This window comes from Notothenia rossii (assembly GCF_949606895.1).
Source record: "Notothenia rossii genome assembly, chromosome: 2".
NCBI lineage: Eukaryota > Metazoa > Chordata > Actinopteri > Perciformes > Nototheniidae > Notothenia > Notothenia rossii.
The window spans coordinates 59,597,355-59,604,656 of record NC_136904.1 but is presented as its reverse complement, the minus strand read 5'-3'; positions in this window follow the sequence as shown (position 1 = coordinate 59,604,656).

The following is a 7,302-nucleotide window of genomic DNA, read 5'->3' as shown; positions in this document are numbered from 1 at the left end:
TCCAGCCACTCTTGGTCCTTTCATCAGACGGGAAGCGAAAGAATAAGCAGGACCCATTGCTGGTATGATAACAACCTGGTACTAAGCACACAGGCATCTTGTTAAAGTTATCTTATCTTAGCCATTGACATATAGATAGATTATATCTATATGGCGCTGATCTTAGCTATCTCTTAGTGGAGGAAAACAATTGTGACATCACTTACGCGACTCTGGGATTTGTAGTCTTTGTAGTTGCGTATTTTTCATAGTCTTATATTTCAACAGTTTTAGGACAAACTGCAACTGTTTTGACATGGAAATTATTTTTTAAGATTGACAAACCTCATATGTGTAATTCATGGCACAATTCAAACGGGATCGAAAGATACGTTTTCTCTCTCCATTGACTTCAATACATTATTTTTCCGAAATAAGGTCCCATGGACCGGAAGTAGATGGGCGTGACTTCGCCACTCGGCCACACTAAGAAAAAAAAAAGAGAGATTTCGAGAATAAAGTCATAATTACGAGAATAAAGTCATAATTACGAGAATAAAGTCGTAAACCTAATATTACGAGAATAAAGTCGAAAATATGTATGTGATTGAGAGGTAATTCCAGCAGACGCTCCAGCTCACCAGTCAACAGGTAACGTAAATTTACTTTAATGAAATTCAATTTAAAGTGCTGTTTTGCTTAAAGATTCGTTACTCCTCAATTAAGTTGTGGTGGCGGAGTTAGGTGCTTAGGGGGTGCTATGGCTATCTTAGGGGGAGCTGCAGCACCCCCTAGCGCCCCCCTGGCAACTCCTATGCAAGGCAACTGGGACCACAGTCACCAAGAAAACTATTGGTAACACACAACACCATAATGGATCAAATCCTTCAGCGCCTGAAGGCCCCCTGCTCAAGAAGACTTGTGAAAGGCCCGTCTGAAGTTTGACAATGAACATCTGAATCCTTCAGAGAAGGCTTGGGAGAAGGTGATGTGGTCAGATCAGACCAAAATGGAGGTGGAAACATTCTGCTTTGGGGGTGTTTCTTTGTTAAGGGGACAGGATTACTTTCCTGCATCGAGGAGAGGATGTACGGGGCCATGTACCGTGAAATCTTGGCCGATAGCCTCCTTCCCTCAGCCAGGACTCTGAAAATGTGTCATGTCTTCCAGCAGGACAATAAACCTTAACATACGGCCAAGGCAACACAGGAGTGGCTAAAGAAGAAGCACATTTAGGTGATGGAGGGGCCTAGCCAGTTTCCGTACCTTAATCCCATAGAAAATCTTTGGAGGGAGCTGAAGCTTCCAGAGGCCAAGCATCAGCCTCAAAACCTTAAGGGTTTGAAGAGGATCTTCAAAGAGTAGACCAAAATCCTTCCTAAAATGTGCACAAACCTGGTGACCAGCTACAAAAAGCGTCTGACCTTCTGTCCAACAAGGGTTTCTCAACCAAGAACTAACACATGTTTTGCAAGTGGATCAAATACTTATTTTCCACAGTTAAATGCATATCAATTTGTATCTTTTATATCATTTCAATTTCTGGATTTTCTTTTTGATATTCTTACTCTCACTGATAAAATAAACCTACCATTACAATGATAGACTGTTCTTTTATTTGTAAGTGGGCAAACAAAACCTGTGAGTGATCAAATACTTATTTCCTCCACTGTATGTCAGTGAGCGCCTGGTCAAATAGACAAAGCCCATCAAAGATCCCATCAAAAGGAAAAACTTCCCTCTATTCAGCCAGCCTCCAGTCCGAGAGAAGTCCAGGTCCCAACAACAGCACTCATCTCTGAAGAATGACTGTTCTCTGTTCTCTAGGCAGTACATTCTGAGATACGTGATGGAAGTCTGGATGAGTTTTTTGAGCATGAAAACCAGGCATGTCCGCCATCATTGTCACAAATAGGCAAGCTGAGAACTGGTACCAAGTCAGATTGGTGCGCTGTTTGGAGGACCTGATTTCTTTACAAGAGAATGCATCTCACCCCACAGTACAGGTCATCATCCTTAATGGGGCTGCTCTTGTGAACATGCTACGACCTGGTGCTGCTAAGAAGTTTTTTGATTATGTGCCGAAAGTGTTCTCACCATAGAGCTGGAGCATGTCAGCAGAGTCGATGTCGTGTGGGATGAATATTTCCCCGAAAGTCTGAAGGCTGAAACACGCAGCAAGAGAGGGAAGGGAGTTCATAGACACGTTGAGCCATCCAGTGTCATTCCTGAAAACTGGCCAGAGTTTCTGCGCATTGAAGACAAGAAGGCTGTACTGTTCTCCTTCCTGGCGGCAACCAGTGTGACAGCCCTCAACACTGGCAAACAAATAATCAGTACTTGCACCATGCACAGATGAGGAGGCTGATACCCGCATTCTACTGCACCTAGGAGGTGCTGTGATGGAAGTGTATAGCAAGGTGTCAATATACACAGTTGACACGGACGTGGTAGTACTGGCAGTAACAGCAGCCCAATCCCTCAACATCACTTCTGTGGCTTGCCTTTGGAGCTGGGAAGAGTTTTAGGCATTTAGCAGCTCATGAGATGGCGAGATCACTAGGTCCAGATCGATGCATAGCCTTACCAATGTTCCATGCATTTACTGGATGTGACACTTTGTCGTCTTTTGGTGGCAGGGGCAAGAAGACGGCGTGGGATACATGGATGACGTTTGATGATGTGGAAGAGGGGTGGAAGAGGAAGGCCACAGGTGGATGGTAAGTTTACCATCCAAGTTTACGGGACCACATTACCAGACCAGGCCTGTCGCAAACTCCTCAGCTGTGGATGCAAAAAGGGGTGCAGTGGACCATTTTCAAATGTGTCAAGGCAGCAATTCAGTGCACTGCCCTTGCCACTGTGTTGGACTGTGTTTTCAGAACTAACTCTGCATTTAGTTGAAAACCTGTAATATTACATATATATTATGTAACATACTACTTCACCATAATAAATATGTTAATGGTTTTACTGTGTACTTTGTTCCCTGAATACCAGATACATGGAGTTAGCTACATTATAGCATGTTGTAAATAGTACCACTGCGTTCATCACCCTTGAAAATGTAGGATTAGCCACCAGAATCAAGATCCTAGGTGGTCTAGATCAGTGTTTCTCAAATGGGGGTACGCGGACCACTAGGGGTACGTTGGAGTACTGCAGGGGGTACGTGAGATTTATTTTATGTTAAAGAGCAACTTGCAGGTTTTTTTTTTTACTACATTTAGGCTTAACCTTGCCTGAAAATTACAATTAAAAATGTTAATGCAGGATTTGATATGTTTTACAAGACATAGGGGCAGGAATTCAGAGGAAAAGGAGCCGTTTTGAGCTCTGCTACTAAAAACTTCTTTTTTTAACGTCATACGTCAAACGCGTCATATTACGTCACATGGGGGAGCAACTTTCTCGGACTTGTTCTCTGCCCAATCCGCGGTAGTAGTTTGTAGTTGGTTTGAGCGGTTGTGATTTAGTGAGCTGGTATTTTTTCGGTAATTTTACATTGCATTTCACCATTTGTAATCATGGTGGGCTTGTGTTTGTGCAGGTTGCACAAACTCAAGCCTGTCAGGACATCGAGTCCACAGTTTCCCTCACGGGAAAAGGACCGGAGCTAGCGTTCGTTCCTGGGTGCGTTGTGCATCCACCTCCCTGCAGCACATACTCCGTCTCCACAGCTTTATCAGGAAACCGTATTACATCTCTCTCCCCCCCTTCGCTGCTCTCTCTCTCCCCCCTTCGCTGCTCTCTCTCTCCCCTCCGGTATACGGCACCGTAAGACGTAGTGTGGAGCAGTGGCGTAGCTGTGGGTGGGCCCGGGTGGGCCTAGGCCCACCCACATGCACGTCTGGCCCACCCACAGCCAATCAGCGCTTCATAGCGCAGAGCCGGGAAGCCCAGAAGGAAGTGCCACAAACTACAGTTCATCTAGTGGCCGACAGGGGATGGATGCAGAAAGGAGCAATTCCCATAGACCCCCATGTTAAAATGCCCAACTTTACAGCAGAAATAAACATGTTTCTAGCCTGGATCCAATAAAACTTATTCTGGATATAGTTAGATTCCACCTTCATGACAATGGAACAGGGAGTGCATTTTTTTACCGTGAGTTTTTATAGTAAGTCAAGTAACTTTTGCCGTGAGTGAATGAAAGTATTATTTCTTCTTGAAGTCTGCAGTTTAGCATGTACACATTTGCTGAATATGAAAACACCTGTTGCCGCCGATATATATATATATATATATATATATGTCATATGTATTATTGCTACACAAACATTACATTGCAGTTGTAGTGTCGCCAACTCCGTTTCTAATATGCAAAAAGACAGCAAAATGCGTCTGATTATTTTTAGTATTTTAGATCTTTCCAGACGAGAGATCTCTCTCCCCCGTCTGTGTGCGAGGGGGCGGGGCAGTTTACACACACGCAGCTGCTACATGCAACACACACACACGCACACACACACGCACACGCACACACACACACACACACACACACACACGGAGGAGATGGCGGAGAGAACGCGCTCCGACGTGTGGTTAAACTATAGCCGTGTCGATGTGGACTCGTTACCAAAAGTCAGTGCAATAAGAGTTTAGCATGTAAGGGCGGTAACACAAGCAATTTGTCAAAAACATTTAGCTAAAGTGCACCACATTCAGACGGAGAAATGCACCGGGTTCGACTGTCTTTCTAGTAGCTCTGTAGCCCCATCCACGAGTAACGTTTCCACGTCAGGTGTTATGCTAGCAGCAACACACGGAGTTAACTACATTATACAAACATGGGTTAAGGATTAGAGGTAACCACGTTATTTATTTTGTTAAAGTTTCAGCTATTCTGTTTACAGTTCTGTCATCAGATTATTTAATACGATTTGTTAAAACATTGTTGTTTCTTTTATGTGAAATATTATGTATAATTTAAATAAACAGCCATTTTAGTTTTGTTCACAATTTGTTTAGTAAGTTTACCTTATTTTTTTCTCCAAAAGAACCGATAAAAGTACCGTTAAAAGGACTGGATCGATAAGCGCTATCGATAAAAGTTAAAACCTTAACGATACCCATCCCTGTCAGTTTTACACACATTCTGAGTTCGCCGTGCCTATGTTTTTGTTTTCACTGCTAATTTATGCTTATGTTCTATTAGTGCATTAAAAAAATCATTTATGAAGTTTCAGCTCAGACCCCACGCTTAATATGTCTTCCCTGGCCCACCTACATTTCTCCAGGCCCACCCACACAATAATTCGCTGTGGTGGATGTACTGCTCCAGCCGTCTCCTTTGTGCTTGTTTGTTTCCCCCTGTCTGTGTTGTTTGTGTGGGCGTGGTGGCTGTCACTCCTGGCTCCCGGCTCAACCTCCACTCACCTGCTGCAATCAGCTGTGCACCCTCCCCGACTACACACCTGCTTTCCATCAAGCCATTTACAACGGCATATCAACGGAGGCTCCACAACCTTTCTCCGTCAGATCGTCAATTATCAGCCGTATCTCGCGTCTCCCCTCTGGTACACAGCACCGTAGTGTGGAGTTGCATTAGGTAACGCGAGATACGGCTGATACTTGCGCATTAGTTTCTGTTATGGATCAACAGTCCTGCCAGTAACGTTACTATCAATACTACATTAGTTATAGCCTGATATATGATTGCTAACTTTACAATGTTGTGATGTGACTGACGTTAGCTAACTTGCTAACGCCGGTCACTCAACAAGACAGCTGCTCTGTTCTCCAGTGGTTCTCCACACACCAAAGCTCCATTTCTCTCCGATGGCCGTTATTTTTTCTAATCCTTGGCTGCTCCTGGTCTCTTGGACGCATAGCAGGCTCATAATTATAATCATATACATTCAAATATATATTTTCAACCTCTTCTGTGTCAAAACTAGCATTGTGAGCCATGTTTATTCATACGTTAGACCGGCCGCACTCCCCCATGTTACGTCACACGCGGGAGGTCACGTGCGGAGGCTTTTTTATGCGGAAGTGAAAATGTCTTACTAAAACGGTGCCAGATGTCACTAGTGTATATTTCTGTATCTTTTTTTGAAAATCTAGTGTATTCATCATTTTCCTACACATTTATTCACTGGTGTCTCTAACCTGCAAGTTGCTCTTTAATGAAAAAAACAACATAAGTAATGCATTTAAACAAACTACTAATAGTAGATTAACTACTTTATTCAAAAGTTCACAGTAATTATATTATAATAGCATTATGCATATGTTGTATATGAGGGGTCAAAATCCCATGCTCATAAAATGCTCATATACTTTTTTCTCTTCATTCCCCGATCGGCCTGAAACTGCACGTTTGCTAACGGGCGAGTCCGGAAAACATCTGTGCGACGTCCACGTGCGGACAACAGCGAGCCTGCGTGGAGCGTCGAAGACCTGCTCATAGCTGCTCGCGGCTTTAACTATTATCATTATTATTATTATTTAATCCTGTGATTTATAGATCTTAGCTTTGACTGACTTCTGTCATTTGTCAATGATATCCTTCCCCCTTCTGGTCTTTTCCCTACCTTTTCTGACACATTTCCATACCTTTCTTCTTAATCACTGATTCTCTTTTTCCTGGAAGTGGAACTGGTACACAGTACATTTCTCTGAGTAAAATTGACTCAAATTGAAGAAAATGTTACTCTAAAAATATTACATACCTAGAGTAAAATGTACTCTTTGTTCAGCGTTGTATTTTTAGAGTTCATTTTACTCTATTATGTGCTTAGATTTTACTCTGCTTAATGGTTATTTAGTCTATGTAGTGTATATTAAAAACGACTCTACTGCCATATTACTCAGAATAGAAGGTCATTTTACTCAAAATAGAAGGTCATTTTACTCCTAATCGAACGTCATTACACTCCAAAAGAAGGTAATTTCCCTCCAAATAGAAGGTAATTTCACTCCAAATAGAAGTTAATTTCACTCAGAATAGAAGGTAATTTCACTCCAAATAGAAGTTAATTTCACTCCAAATAGAAGGTATTTTCACTCAGAATAGAATAAATGAACCATAATGATCTTTACAATAAAAAAGATCAATAAATAAAAAAGATCAATAAACCTGCTAAAGTCCAATTTATTATCAGTGTGCAAGACATAACACAATGTAAATCCCGTTGGAAAATATACAGATTTAAAGATATATAAAAAGGAGGCCTCAGTAAAAATGGAAATTAAAATGTTGGCCACTGTTCACCTTCAAGACATGTACATTTTTTAAATCACAGCAGACTATTTCCAACATAAAGCAAAATTGCATCATCAGCATCATATTTTGAAGAATTTTTTTTTTGGCCTCTT